This window comes from Symphalangus syndactylus, chromosome 3 (genome assembly GCF_028878055.3).
Source record: "Symphalangus syndactylus isolate Jambi chromosome 3, NHGRI_mSymSyn1-v2.1_pri, whole genome shotgun sequence".
NCBI classification, from domain to species: domain Eukaryota; kingdom Metazoa; phylum Chordata; class Mammalia; order Primates; family Hylobatidae; genus Symphalangus; species Symphalangus syndactylus.
In genome coordinates this window covers 120,355,759-120,370,003 of record NC_072425.2, presented here as the reverse complement: position 1 = coordinate 120,370,003, position 14,245 = coordinate 120,355,759, and the positions used below count along the sequence as shown (strand labels likewise).

The 14,245-nt window shown below is 37.2% G+C and overlaps 1 protein-coding gene across 3 annotated transcripts in view; it reads right to left on the bottom strand.

Annotated features, from left to right (window-relative positions):
- DYNC2H1 (dynein cytoplasmic 2 heavy chain 1) overlaps positions 1–14,245 on the bottom strand; it is a 380,304-nt gene that overhangs the window by 135,516 nt on the left and 230,543 nt on the right. The window lies entirely within an intron of this gene.

The following is a 14,245-nucleotide window of genomic DNA, read 5'->3' as shown; positions in this document are numbered from 1 at the left end:
AAAATACATCAGTGTCTCAACAACAGAACTGATCAAGCAGAATAAGAACTGGTGAGCTTGAAAAGAGGCTATATGAAAATACACAGAGAAATTGAAGAGTACACAAAAACATGGAAAGATATTCTATGTTCATGGCTTGAAAGAATTAATATTGTAAAAATGACCATATCACCCACATTCAGTGCAATCCCTACCAAAATATCAATGACATTCTTCACAGAAATAGAAAAAAAAATCCTAACATTTATATGGAACCACAAAAGATCCAGAATACCTAAAGCAATCATGAGCAAAAAGAACAAAACTAGAGAAATCATACTTCCTGACTCCAAATTATACTAGAAACCTATAGTAACCAAAATAGCATGGTAGGGTCATAAAAACAGACACATAGAGCAATGAAAGAGAACAAGGAACCCAGCTATAAATCCACACATTTACAACCAATTCAGCTTCAATAAGGGCCAAGAACAAACACTGAAGAAAGAATAGTGTCGTCTACAAATGGTGCTGGGAAAACTGGATATCCTTATGCAGAATTAAACTAGACAGCTGTCTCTCAACATACACAAAAATCAAAATGGATTAAAGACTTAAATATAATACCTGAAACTGTGAAACTACTAGAAGAAAACATTGGGGAAATGCTTCAGGACACTAATCTGGACAAAGATTTCTTAAATAAGACTTCAAAAGCACAAGAAACTAAAGCAAAAATGGACAAATGGGATCATGTCAAGCTAAAAATCTTCTGCACAGCAAAGAAAACAATCAACAGACAATCTGAAGAGCAGGAGAAAATATACGCACACTATTCAACTGACAAGAGATTAATAACAAGAATATATAAGCAATTCAAGCAATTCAATAGCAAAGTAACAAATAATTGGATTAAAAAACAGGCAAAAGATCTTAACAGACATTTCTCAAAAGAAGACATGCAAATGACCAACGGGTATAGAAAACAATCCTCAACATCACTACTCATCAGAGAAATGGAAATCAAAACCACAGTGAGAAATCATCTCACCCCAGTGAAAATAGCTTTTATCAAAAAGACAAAAAATAATGGATGCTGGGGAGGATGTGGAGAAAGGAGAATATTCATACACAGTTGGAAGGTAAATTAGTAAGCTACTATGGAGAACAGTATGGATGTTCCTCAAAAAACCAAAAATAGAAACACTATATTGTCCAGTGCCAAGACCAGCTTGATCATGGAGACCCTAACCCAGCTGCGCTAGAGGAATTAAAGACACACACACACAGAAATATAGCATGTGGAGTAGGAAATCGGGGGTCTCACAGCCTTCAGAGCCGACAGCCTGGAACAGAGATTTACCCACATATTTATTGACAGCAAGCCAGTGATAAGCATTGTTTCTATAGATTACAGATTAACTAAAAGTATTCTTAGGGGAACAATGGGATGGGCCAAAATAAAGGGATAGGCTCTGGCTAGTTATCTGCAGCAGAAACATGTCCTTAAGGCATAGATCCCTCATGCTATTGTTTGTGGCTTAGGAATGCCTTTAAGCTGTTTTCCTGTCCTGGGTGGGCCAGGTGTTCCTTGCCCTCATTCTGGTAAACCCACGACCTTCAGCGTGGGCGTCATGGCCATCACGAACATGTCACAGTGCTGCAGAGATTTTGTTTATGGCCAGTTTTGGGGCCAGTTTATGGCCAGATTTGGGGGCCTGTTCCCAACAGTCCAGCAATCTGGGTATATATCCAAAAAAAGGAAATCAGTATATTGGAAAGGTATCTGCACTCCTGTGTTTATTACCAGCAATCTCACTGCTGGGTATATACCCAAAAGAAAGGAAATCAGTATATTGGAAAGGTAGCTGTACTCCAGTGTTTATTACGGCACTATTCACAATAGTCAAGATAAGGAATTGACCTAAGTGCCCATCAACAGATGAACGGATAAAGAAAAAATATGGTACACATAAACAAATGGAATATTATTTCACCATAACAAAGAATAAAATCTTGTCACTTGCAACAACATGGATATTACTGGAAGGCATTATATTAAGTGAAATAAGCCAGGTACAGAAAGACAAATACTGCATGTTCTCACTCATACGTGGGAGCTAAAAAAGTTGATCTCATGGAGGTAGGAGAGTAGAATAACAGTTATAAGAGGATGGGAAGGGTGTGTATAGGGGTTGGGAGGGAGGGTAGGATAAAAAGGGGTTGGTTAATGGGTACAAAAATACAGTTAGACAGTAGTAATAAGACCTAGTGTTTGGTGGCACAACAGGGAAACTATAGTTAATAGTAATTTATTGTATATTTCGAAATAACTAGAGAAGTGGATCTGGAATGTTTTCAATGCAAAAAAGTGACAAATGCTTGAGGTGACAGATACTGCAATTCCCCTGATTTGATCATTACACGGTGTATGCTTTTAACAAATATTATACGTACCCCATAAATATGTACAACTACTAAGTAGCCATAAAAAATACAAAACAAGAGAAGAATATTTTGCCAATTACTTTTGCCTAGCAAGAGACCTTTTTTCTTTCCCCATATAAGAAGGTTATGTGGTAAGTGAAACCTTTTTGGAGAAAAGCGACTGAATCTCATAACACAAGTTATTTACCCTTGCTCTGTGAGTGTGTCATACAGGCATGAACCACTATTCAGTAACACATTTAAGTTCTAGTTTAGTAACTTTCTAAAGATGTGATCTTGGGAAAAATAAAAACCTCCCTGGGCCTCAATAACCTCAAGCATAGAATGAGTTTGAACATTAACCTCTCTTATTCTGAGAGTTAAGTGAGATAATTCACATAAAATGTTTACCACAAAACCTATTACAGGGAGCACAAGAAGTAAAAAAATCATTATCATCATCATAAACACAGGTTAAAAGGATAACACCACATATACACTAAAAACTAATGAACTGTATGTGGGAAAAGATAAAATCACAATTTTATAAGAGATTTAAGTGAAGCTATCTGGCATAGTTTGGTTTGTAATAAATGATGGCTGGGTTAGTAACGGTATTTCATATAATTCTAGCAATATAAAAATTGTATCACTGTACTTAGACTTAAAGAGATTCCTTGTACAGGTTCCCATTTAAAAAAACATTTCTCAAAAGCATATTTTTCTCCTCTCTGCTAATCTCATGGCCAGAAGCTATGTTTTTCTCCCACCAAACATCCTATTTTTTCTCCTTCATTCCTAGATCAGAAATTTCTAACAGCTTCTAACTTTTCCATATTTCTACTTTTGAAACTAGTAGAAGCTTCTGATTGAAACATTCCACATAAACCAGGGCAGGCAGCTCTGTTATGTAAAAACTTAAGGGACCAATAACTGTATAGTCATTGAAGAGGTTGGAAATATATGTTTATCAGTCTATCAACTTGCATGTTGCCTATTCCTCCCATTCCCTCATTTCTTCTTTTTTTCAAAGGGAAATGTCAACACTGACCTACAGAAACAAATTTTAAAATGCTGATAGATGCTTTTAAAATGCATTATGGGATGCTAAATCAAAGAAATGCCATGACAAAATAAGGGACATTGAAAAATACCTCTTGAAGTCATTTTCCAAAGATGGTATTTTAATCCATGAAAGCCCTAATACATATGGTAATCATGGGCAATATATTTTGCTAAACTGAAGAAATAATTCCAAATTCTTCAAGGTGAATAATTAAGGAACATTTGGTTTCTCTGGTGTTTTTTGTTTGTTTAAAAAGGTTCATTTTACAGCTGAAAGTTGCAGAGAAGATTACTAGAAAATACCCTTCTCTCTGCAGCATGTGGAAAGATTACTTCACAGCAATCTTTATATTCTGTGAAACTATCATACTGTCGTAGTCTACTGTGGTCTTTGTTCTACAAGCAACCAATTCTACCATGAAACAAAAATCCTCTCTACCTTAATTATAAAGAAATTTGCTTACCAGAACATTTGCAAATTTAAATGGACGTTTCTTGGGTACTTAATGTGTTCCATTGCTGGAGTACATCAGAATCTTCAAATTTAAGACATGTATTTATAGGCTATTTATATTGATGTTACATATTAGATACTGATACTGAACTTTGAATTTATTTTAAAAAGTAATAAAATGCCAACTAAAACTGTTTTTGGTAACTAAAAATGGTTTTTGTAATTAAAAAAACTTCATTACATGGAATTGTTAGAATGAAAACCAAATTTTACATTTGATATTTATAATTTGCAAACCGATTTATCCAATTTCCAATTGATTTATAATTTATAATTGATTTGCAATAGATATTCCTTGTAGCCAAATTCTGTTCTACCCTATCTGTGGGAGAAATACCTAAATTTACCCCACCATCCTTGCTTGCTTTTTTTCTTTACCAGTAGAATCCTCAATGTTTTACTAGCCACAGAGCTACCTGGTGAAGAGACTAGATTATTGTGTTTGCCTCAGGAATTAACAGAGATGGAAAAATTTTAAATTAAGATTTTATTGTATCTCGATTTCATTCAAATCATTAAATTAGTAAGGATATTTTCAAAGGTAAAGTTGACCCATATTTTTCTGACTTTTGTCCAAAAATAACAAATTTTACACCATTTCTTTCTAGGCAACATGTTGCAAGTGTTCTTAGCCTAGAGAATGTGCCATCACTGAATCGTTATTAACAAATGCAAACATCTAAAGGAAAAATAAGAATTTAAAAGAAAGAGATAAAACAGCTAAATAAAACCATGATATTACTGAATAAAAGAAACCTAGAGTTGAACTTATTACAGATGTTTTCAACATCTAATTTCCACTAAAAGAGAAAAAGAAATTTCTACATTAAAGTTAATTTTCTATGGTCCTTAAATGATTATAAAATTTTCTATTAACTTTCTTCTATTTATTGGATTTTTGACAGATAAGATACATTAGAATTAAAATATATCCTTAGAAACAACTTATTGGTAAAATCCACCAAATCCATATCCAATTAAAAAATAGTCATGTGCACCCATATCCACAACCATGCATGCACTCCCTCCCATGAATATAGGCTTTCCTGTTGGGAAGGCCAGTATAGTAGAACTGAGTTTCAATGACACAGTTAAGGTTTTCAGAAACCTCCTTTTTAAAAACACATAAGGAGGCTGAGGTGGGCGGATCACAAGGTCAGGAGATCAAGACCATCCTGGCTAACACGGTGAAACACCGTCTCTACTAAAAATACAAAAAGTTAGCCTGGTGAAGTGGTGGGTACCTGTAGTCCCAGCTACTCGGGAGGCTGAGGCAGGAGAATGGCATGAACCCAGGAGGCGAAGCTTGCAGTGAGCTGAGATTGCGCCACTGCACTCCGGCCTGGGCAACAGAGTGAGACTCCGTCTCAAAAAACAAACAAACAAACAAACAAAAAACACATAAAACTTATAATAATTCTACTTTTTTTTACACACACAATTTTATAACAATTCAACTTGGAATTCAAAAATACGGAAATACTTTTATGATTGCTATGTATCAAAATTATAAACAGAAAGTTATTTGGCTTGTAAACATTCAAATGTGTGTTAATATGTCATTATAGCTCTTCTATTTGAAGAACTTCCTGTAAGAATCTTATAGAGTAAGTCTGCTGGCAATAAATTCTGTTTTATTTAAGAAAGATTTTTTTTTTGAATTGGAGTCTCGCTCTGTCACCTGGGCTGGAGTACAGTGGCACGATCTTGGCTCACTGCAACCTCTGCCTACCAGGTTCAAGTGATTCTCCTGCCTCAGCCTCCTGAGTAGCTGCGATTATAGGTGTGTGCCACCACACCCGGCTAATTTTTTATATTTTTGTTAGAAACGGGGTTTCACCATGTTGGCCAGGGTCGTCTCGAACTCCTGACCTCAAGTGATCTGCCTGCCTTGCCCTCCCAAAGTGCTGGCTGGAATTGCAGGCGTGAGCCACTGTGCCCAGCCAAGAAAGACTTGACTTCATATTGAAAGGTATTTTGCTGAGTTAGAATTTGTGGTTTCCAGTTTCTTCATTCAGCACTTTAAAGCTACCATGATTCCATTATCTTCTGACTTGAATGGCTTCTGAGGAAAAAGCTGCTCTAATATTTGTTTGTATGTGGTATGTGTTTCCCCCACAATACTTTCTCTAACCTGCTGCTAGCTTCAGTATTTCAGTCTTTTTCAGTTTTAATATGTTATGCCTATGTGTGTGTGTTTTTTAAGAGAGGGTGAGGTGGTGGAAATTTATCCAGCATGGTGTCCTTTAAGCTTTGTGGATTTGTGAATACTAATTATACAATGGTTAGATTGTCTGATTTTGTCTCACAATTCCTGGATGCTTTGTTCTATATTTTTTTCCACTTTTTTTCTCCTTATGTTTCAGTTTGGGTAACTCCTATTGCTCTATCTTCAATTTCACTGATTCTTTCCTTGGTTATATCAAGTCTATAAACTTGTTGAAGACAGTCTTCATCTCTGTTACTTTGCTTTTTATTTCTAGCACTTTCATTTTATTAGTTCTTATAGTTTCCATATCTCTGCTAAAATTAAACATCTAATCTTGCATATTATGCTTTTTCATCAGAACTTTTTTTTTTTTTTTTTGAGATGGAGTCTCACTCTGTCACCCAGGCTGGAGTGCAGTGGCACAATCTCGGCTCACTGCAAGCTCCGCCACCTGGGTTCAAGCAATTCTCCTGCCTCACCTTCCCGAACAGCTGTGACTACAGGCGCCCACCACCTCGCCCGGCTAATTTTTTGTATTTTTAGTAGAGACGGGGTTTCACCGTGTTAGCCAGGATGGTCTCGATCTCCTGACCTCGTGATCTGCCCACCTCAGCCTCCCAAAGTGCTGGGATTACAAGCGTGAGCCACTGCGCCTGGCCTCATCAGAACTTTTAACATAAAAATTGTAACTATTTTAAATTTTCTGTTACGTAGTTCCAACATCTGTGTCTTATCTTATTCTGGTTCTCTGGATTGTTCTGACTCTTGGAGTGGTATCTTTTCTTGCATTTTCATATACTTTGTAATATTTTCTTGAAAGCTGAACATTTTGTCTAGAGCAGTAAAGACTAAGGAAGTTTTAAAGCTTACAAATGCATGTAACTTTCTTTCTGATAGGCCTTTAGGGATTTGTGTTAAATGAGGAGTTGGGCTGGATTTGAGGGTGATTTTTGCAGTGCAGGTTTCAAATTCCTCTGAAGATAACTTTTATTTAAGGAGGGGTCTACAGATTCCTTTTATTTAGGGTAGGGGCAGAGTTTTATGGACCCCTCCCCACAAAATAGCTATGTTTCTCTCCCCCAGGTTTCTGTCACAAAAAAAGCTCCTGAGTACTCTCATCAGGTAAGAGGCCATGGAGAAAAAGCCTGTAAGGGGGTAAGAACAGCTATGTCAGTTGCCCTCCCAGGCTAGCAGCCTACACTTGGCCTTGACCAATTTATTAACTATTAAGAATTTATTTTTTAACTATTTATTTATTAACTATTAACTGTTAAGAATTCTAACTGAATTCTTAACAGTGCCTAGGTGCATATGCCCCAGGTAAGCAAATGTTTGTGTTGTGTCACTTCTTTTTAGGCAACTGCATCTCCTTAGATTTCATAGTTTTTGCCCTGCAATTTCATCTCTGAGAGGTTCAAAGAAAGTTATAAATTTGCAGTTTGTCTGGCTTCTATTGTCAAAAGAGTAGAAACAATGCTCTTTCAAGCTCTCTACATCATTGAGGTTTACCTATTATTGACTACAACTGCCTTCCTTCTTTCACTCCAAGTATGATCACCAGCAAGTAAAGACTACTAATATTCCAATGTATGAAATCCAGTGAAAGAAGTATAGTTTTTGTCTCGGTGTCTGACTCTGCTGGTGCCACATGCTGCTTAATTAGAAAGATAAAAGTACTGTGACCGGCCAGTTTTGGTACAAGAGGAGGAAGGACATAAAGGAGATGAAGAGAATAGCATTGTCATAAAGGGACCTACTATTTACTAAGTGCTATTTTAACTGTTTTATTTATCTGGGGAGACAAAAGTTAATATACATAACACATAGAAGACATTGTCCTATCTGGGTAAATAAAGATATATATTAATGAAAATAGGTTAGAGCTTTAGTTATTTAAAAAATTTATTGTTTAGTTTTCATTTTCTGAAACAAAAGTCTGTTTTAACCAAACAAAAAGCTGTAGAAACTACAATTACTTTTTTAATTTAAAAGAAGCAAAATTTCAAACATTACTAAGTCTGAAGTTCTAAGAGAAGTATAATTTCTGCTTTAAAGATTTCTTCAGAAGAACTTAATTTAGCTTAATTTTAAAGTGTTTCTCATTTAGTCAAACTGTCTTGATTGCACAAATTCGTACAAACATAACACAAATGATCTAATTCATGCAAGAAGTTTTTCTTCAGCAACGAAATGAAAAGTACATATATTTATTCAGATATAAATTCACAAGATACATACTTAGTAGAATACATCTATGTTACCATTTATGTAGCAGTGGGAATTTTTCTATACATTTCTCTCCCCACTAAACTGAATTCCTTCAAAACACGGACTATTTTTATTCGCCTTTACATTCCAAAACCTATTCTAATATTATATTAGACGCAAATAATGTTGGATAGCTGAGATAAATAAAAGTAAAAAATACCAGAGGATCAATACAAATACCTCAGGAGAGGATAAGCTTTGGACTGGGTATTGAATGAAGAATTTAAATAAGCAAAAGCAGTGGCAAGAGTAATTCTAGAAAAGATATAAAGAAATACTGAAATGCCTATAGCCAAAAATGCTAATAGCAAAAATATTTCAAGATATTCTTTGAATCAACTCAAACGATATTTATAGTTGCTTTAAATGTAAAATACATCTTTAAAACAAAAGCAATATTCATTAATAGAAAGTACTAAGGATACTAAGGGTACATTCAGTAAACAGGTACTGGCACACCACCCCCCAACAAAAAAAAAAGGAAAGGAAAAGGAAAAGAAAAATACATGCTCTACCCTTGAATAACTCAGAATCGTGTAAAAGAATACGGAAAAAAACATGCTTCAGTTTCTTCCAACATCAATAATAACAATTTCTCCCTGAATCTTGAATTCACATTAGATTACTTACATTTTGCCTTTAACTTTTATTGGCAGAGACAAAGGTTCTGGTCAGTGCCAAACTTCCTAAATTAATCACCTATATTCATTTGCATCACTTTTTCACCCACTTTCCCTCCCAAACTATTGCAATTAGATTTCTATCTTCCAACATTCTACAGAGATGATTCTAGAAAAGATTTTGAAATACTGAATAATGCCCAATTCTTTATAACTTAGCCCTCCTCTTCCACTCCCTGAACAACCAGCATCACTCACTCCCATCACCTGAAGACTCTCTTTTAAAGCTCTTCTGCTTGTCTTGTTTTCTGAATGCAGTCACTCTTGCTAAAATTCTTTCAAAGATTTTCCCATCTCCAAGTATGTGTTAATCATAGATATTTCCCAGGATTCTACCTTCAGGCATCTTTCTTTTCTGCTTCATCCTCCCTAGCAATCAATCTCTAATTCCCACAGCTTCCTCTCTCACAGATGTACTGCTTTTTTGTCAAATCTTTTTTATTATATCTACATCTGAAGGCTGTCCTACGTTTATTTAGTCTATGTTCCTACTAGACATTTCCAAATAGATATTTTATGGCAACTCAAATAAACATTATTGCATGGGCAATTCAAACTAATATATCAAATTTATCTCTCCGCCTCCTCACCATCAAAAACAAAACCCAAAGTCTCTTGCTTTTGACTTTCACATTTTGGTTAATGTAACATCCCTACAGGAATTATAACAGTGGAAAAGTTGAGGAAAAGAGTGTATTAGCTAATGTGGTTGAGAATGCCATGTGGTGTGTATACTGCAGCAGGTTACAAAAAGAAAAAAACTGCTAACTACTGACACACAGCATCTGGATATAAGTATAATCAACAATTTGCAGTAGACAGATACAACTTGTGGTCATTGCCTTGAATGTATGTACTCATTTTTGGCCTTCATATTTGTAGAAAATTGGTTATATAACTTTGGCATTAGCCTGTCCTTAAAAGCCTAAATCATCAAATACCTGACGCAATATCAGTTCTTATATCCCTGAATTTGTGCATGATAAATAATGTTTTCTAATCTACTTTTTGTCAAGTACATTAATAGGCATGGTATCGAATCAAACTTTGTAGTATCTGAATATTTACTTTCAAATAAGGGCATTTAAATGTGGCTTGGAATGAAAAAAATCTCTAAATATATAAATTCTATTAGTTCAGTTGCATATACATCTTTATAGTTCGAAAAATAAAATGTTACAATAATTGAAGCACTGCGAAACCCTTTTAAGTAAAAAATGGTAATAAAAAAATAAGTACTCAAGTAAATAAGTAGTGAAACAGACTGACAGTTAAAATACAAATAAGAAAAAAACCTTACGAAGAATGTTATCTTCGTTTCATCCCAAAAGTATTCACAAAAATTGGAATATTAAGGCAAGACAAACTAGTAGAAATTAGATCATATTATGATAAATTTGGGATAATTTTTTGGTATATTTGAGTGAGTAAAAAGTAAAATGAAGTCTGGGTTGCATCAGGACAGTCTGGGGAAATAACATTGGCATCTATCTTCTCAAACTATTTCCTTAGAAACTACGTAGTTAAGATAAGCGTGGAGTGTTTTATCTGCCTCGTTTGTCATGAAACCCCTGTTCCTTGGGACTCCACTTAGCCTGGGGAGCTATGTGTTGGTATACAAGCACTGGACTTTTGTAGCTAACATGAAATAGAAGGTTGGTGGGAAACTAAGGTTACAGCTTCCCAGTACCAAGATGACCCTCACACCCTTGGCTCTTGTCAATGGTCCAGGAGCAAAATAAGTTCTGTATATAGGTTGCTGCTTTGCTTGGCCTCCCTGTAAGATGAAGATGCTGAACATTCTGTATTTCTTCTCCTGTATCTCTAAGTCTCTAAGGCTGTATCTGCTCTATCTTACCCTATTACCTTCATTAGATAATTGATCCAAACTATGCTAAATGAGATTCCCCTAGAACCTGAATGATACTGAGACTAGCAGTTGCAGAAGCCATGTTCTGTTAATAACACAACTTTCAAGAGAAGCCTCTTGAACTTCTATTGGTAAGGTTCCCAAAGCAAATCCTTTATTGGAGTCTATGAAATAACCTTTTATTCTTTTAATAATCTTTTAATTATATTAACCTTATTTGCTTAAGTATTATAAAATTTTATGTGAGTATTCAAATATATGTATTATACACACACAAACGTATGTATTTGGGTAGAACTTGAGTTTAAACATTAAAATAGAGAGGGCTGGACAAGATGGCTGACTAGATGCAGCCAGGAAGAACCATTCCCACTGAGACATACCAAATTATCAAGTAATCCAACAAAATTTGGGCAGATCTTTGGGAAGAAAACACTACCGAGAGTGGAGAAGTGACGCTGATGCTCCAGGTGAAGAGGAAGGAAGCTGGAACCCTGTGTGCCTTAACATAATGCTCGGGGCTGTTCCCGGCCACAAGCAACTCCTGAGGAAGTGATGAGTGAGGAGACTGAGGGACATCTCACCCTCACCTTGGACCTATGGGATCCTAGCTCAGGGTACCGCGCATCCCCCATGGATGTGTGAGCTGGCGGAGGATCTGCCTGGAGACTAGGCAGAAACAGTGCTTCAGCTGGTGTGGAGCTCAGGAGCTTTTGTGTGCAGGACAGCTGTAGTAGAGTAAGGCCATAAGTGTCCATTCCCCCAGGGGTCCCCATCACCCTCCTAGAGGCTCTAGCATCAGCTGACTGCCAGGCCGAGAGACAGCAGGCTGGCTTCCCCCACAGGATTGGGGCACATCTGTTGTGCAGGCCTTCCCACTCCCGAGCCCCTCCATAGCCACCCCGCAGGATCATGTGCACAACGCAGCTCCACAGCCCTGCCTGAGTGCTCTGCACTATCTGAGTATTTTCCAAGTAACCTAGGGGCACTTCAGATCCCCCAGTGCAGCCGGAGTCTGACCCCAAGCCAAGGGCTGTTCCAGTGTCCCCGGAATGCGGTCTGCAGCTCAGGAGTACTGAGCCCAGATCTGCGGCCAGCACTGGAGCTGGGGAGAAGCGCCCACCCTCAGATCACTGAGAGGGGTGGGACGTGCAGGTTTATGGGCCAGCACAGAGGCGGTTCGTACCTCCCTCCACAGGGATGGTCCAGAAAGCATATGGCCGGCCTATCTCCTGGCTGCAGCCTGTCAGAGGGAGCCCCACCACCCCGAACACATAGCAAAAGAAACCCGGGCAAGGAGCCAATGATCAGAAGAGGCTCACTCAAAGCCAAGGACGGGTCCCTGGTGAGATGGTTTTATTACCCGCCCCTCCCTCCACTCCCAAGAACGTGCCTGCGAAAACAAGGAAATATAAAAAAACCACAGGGCTGAGTAACAGCCTACCAGCCACTACTCCTAAGCGCCATCTATTGGACTGCAGCCCAAACTACAACACTAAACATTATTCTGCTAATAGATGCCGGAAACCAAGAGCAAGAATTCACCCACAAACAAAGACACTGTACAGAGCCTTGGCCCTCTGAAAGCGCCCAAAACCAAACCCAACTGAGTGCACCCAACTTGCATCAGAGTTAAAGGAACGCCAGCCCCACCAGATGAGAATCAGAGAAAAAACTCTGGCAATTCAAAAAGCCAGTGTCCCCTTACCTTCAAAGGAGCCCACTATACGCCCATCCGCCGGCCACCAGCAGCGGTCCCTAATCAGACTGAAATGTCTGAAATGACGCAGAATGCAGAATGTGGCTAAAAAGCTCAACAAAATTCAGGAGAAAGTTGAAATCCAATCCAAAGAATCCAAGGTATCCAGTAAATCAATCCAAGAGCTCAAAAATGAAACAGGCATTTTAAGGAAGAACCAAACTGAACTTCTGGAATGGAAAAATTCACTACAAGAATTTCATAATACAATCAGAAGTATTAACAGCAGTATACAGGTGAAAGGTCTCCACAAAGAGAACTACAGAAACAGACACATAGACCAACAGAACAGAATAGAGAGCCCAGAAATAAAGCTACACACCTACAACAATCTGACGATCTTTGACAAGTCAACAAAACAACCAGTGGGGAAAGAACTTCCTATTCAATAAATGGTGCTGGGTTAACTACCTAGCCATGTGCAGAAGATGGAAACTAGACCCACTCCTTTCACCATATACAAAAATCAACTCAAAATGGATTAAAGACTTAAACGTAAAAGCTAAAACTATAAAAACCCTGGGAGACAACCTAGGAAATACAATTCTGAACATTGGCCCTGGCAAAAATTTCATGACAAAGATGCCAACAGCAATTGCAACCCAAACAAAAATTGTCAAATGAGACCTAACTAAAGAGCTTCTGCAGAGCAAAAGAGACTATCAACAGAGTAAACAGACAACCTACAGAACAGGAGAAAATGTTTGCAAACTAAGTACTCAACAAAGGTCCAATGTCCAGAATCTATAAGGAACTTAAAGAAATTAACAAGCAAAAAACAAACAAGCCCATTAAAAAGTGGGCAAAAAACATGGAGACGCTTCTCAAAAGAAGACATACATACGGCCAATAAACATATGAAAAAATATTTGACATTGTGATCATTAGAGAAATGCAAATCAAAACCACAATGAGATACCATCTCATGCCCATCAGATTGGCTATTATTAAAAAGTCAAAAAATAACAGGTGCTAGCAAGGTTGCAGAGAAAGGGGAATGCTTACACACCACTGGTGGGAATGCAAATTAGTTCACCATTGTGGAAAATAGTTTGGCGATTTCTCAAAGAACTTAGAACTACCATTTGACCCAGCAATCCCATTATTGGGTATATACTCAAAGGAATATAAATTTCTCATTTTCATAAGCAAACTAACACAGGAACAGATAACCAAATACCGCATGTTCTCACTTATAAGTGAGATCTAAACACTGAGTATACATGGATACAAAGAAGGGAACAACAGACACCAGGGCCTACTTGAGGGTGGAGGGTGAGAGGAGAGGAAGGATCGAAAAATAACCTATTGGGCACTATACTTATTACCTAGGTGATGAAATAATCTGTACACCAAACCCTTATGACACACAATTTACCCATGTAACAAACCTGCACATTTCCCCCTGAATCTAAAATAAAAGTTTAAAAAGAAAAAAAATCAGAAAATCAAATATTTTAAAAAGTATATTTAA